Source organism: Poecilia reticulata, linkage group LG18 (genome assembly GCF_000633615.1).
Source record: "Poecilia reticulata strain Guanapo linkage group LG18, Guppy_female_1.0+MT, whole genome shotgun sequence".
Lineage (NCBI taxonomy): Eukaryota > Metazoa > Chordata > Actinopteri > Cyprinodontiformes > Poeciliidae > Poecilia > Poecilia reticulata.
The window spans coordinates 19,839,407-19,841,407 of record NC_024348.1 but is presented as its reverse complement, the minus strand read 5'-3'; the positions used below and the strand labels follow the sequence as shown (position 1 = coordinate 19,841,407).

Genomic DNA, 2,001 nt, shown 5'->3' with positions numbered 1-2,001 from the left:
AGCTATAACTTTACAAGGTAAAACTAACAGCTTTGTTTTGCCACATACCATGTTATTTAAATCTTATCTGATTGTAAAAGTTTTGTTCTGTCAGAAATAATGTTAGCCAAAACTTTAATGGATTTAATAAAGTCTCAGTGGTTTACCATGTTTGTTTTCACCTCCAAAAACACTTTGTTAATGCACTCAGATTCATATTCTGATACATTTACCAATATTATAATAATGTGGTACTTTAACTTTGCATTTTACAGAAGCACAAGATAAAACAAATAACAGATGTTTGCATTTATCTATCAACATATCTTAATTATTAACCACAGTGGCATATTTTCAGCAGGATCCTGCTGGTATGAAAATAGTCTTGAAATTMTATTTCTTTGATGTTTTTGGTCATTATTTTAGGTTCAAACACCAAACCGACTTATTCTCAACAATTGTAGAAGAATGGAAACAAAAAACAATTTGCTGATCCAACATAACCTCATAAGAAATTAAACATTTATGCAAAGACAACAACGCCGTCCCATCAAAACGTGAAACTCATCTTAACATTTACAACAGATATTTAGTGAAAAAATAAACTGTAGGGAGGTTTAATTGATCAAAGAATATAGTTAAAATGTGGACATCAGTTAATCATTTTAGTATATTRTAMGGCAGAGGTGAACAAAGWACAACTGATTTTTACTGAAGTAAAAGTAAAAAAATTACTCAAGTAAGAATAAAAAAGTATTTGGTAAACAATTTACCAAGGTACTGAAAATTATCAATCATTTAATATTTAAAAGTCAACAGATGGACCAAAATCTAAAGTTAAATGGAAATATTAGTATTTTAAGGACCAAAACAAAAAACTAATTGTATAAATAACATAGTTAAATCAGGCAAAATAAAACACATTTCCAAATCAATATAAAACTTAAGAAACTTTAAAACTGCTAATGAATTTTGGTTAAAATGTGTTTGTTCTTCATTCAGAGGGAAGAAAATCCAGAAATTTTACTCAAGAGCAGAAATACTTTATATTTCCAAAACGTTACTCAAGTAAATGTAACTAGTTCCTACCAAGTCTGTCGTAATGACTGTTTATATTTATTCATTTGCATAAAAACTATTTTCCAGAAACTCAGTTATGTAACTTTAAGCATTGACACACAAACGTAGCTTAAAATACCATCAAAATCTCTTATTATCATGAGAAAACATCGTCTTATTTGCATCACCAGAACCCAGTTTGCAGATTTCTCTGACAAATTTCCTGAAATTCTGCTGATTTGGTCTAAAAAAAAAAACAAATCAGTCAAACTCAGAAGCAGCTAATTTTGTTCATTCCTCTTTCCAGCAGCACAAACTTTACTTTTTAACTCAACAAATGAGCTAAASTGAATTAAACATGACGCCGATTTGTATAAAAATGATCAGTATTTAGTGGTTTAGAGAGCACAGATAGTTTTACCTGCTGAAATGAGAAAGTCCCAGAGCAAACAGAGAGCGGAGGACGCTGACCGGCAGAGAGCGGACTGATCGATGTGTGTTTGACACGAAGAGGCGGCTTGTTTAAGGTTCAGGCTGCGAGGAAGTTTGGTAAGTCSGTTTTATGACTGAGGCGTGATAAGTAGGCAGATGCCTCTGACCTACAGTTATAAAATACTGAGAGGAGGTTCAAGTTCATACCTTTATGTCAGAGTTTAGTTTTCAATTTTACMTTTTAGGGTTTACATCAGGAACATTTTTAAAGAAATAAACCAAATAAACCACCATTTTGTTTGCTTTTATAGATTTAAACAGACAAATTAATGTTTTTTTTCTCCCCTTTTTGCATAATGTGAAACACATGATCCTAAAGTACATTTTACCATCATTCAGCRCAATAACATTTACTTGAGTAACTTTATTATGACGAGTCGCTGCTCTTTACTTGAGTAAAATGGATTCCTGGAGCTTTAGAAATTACTTTATAACATTTCCAGACGAATAAACTTTAATTCTCCTTTTTTT

The 2,001-nt window shown here is 31.1% G+C and overlaps 1 protein-coding gene across 1 annotated transcript in view; it reads right to left on the bottom strand.

Annotated features, from left to right (window-relative positions):
* The window catches only part of LOC103480848 (ATP-binding cassette sub-family G member 2-like), a 20,054-nt gene extending 18,485 nt beyond the window's left edge, over window positions 1-1,569 (bottom strand). Inside the window, 1 exon segment of the mRNA XM_008436043.2 lies at window positions 1,460-1,569. The gene's annotated coding sequence lies outside the window, so the exon portion shown is untranslated.
* Between the last annotated feature and the right edge of the window lie 432 nt (window positions 1,570-2,001).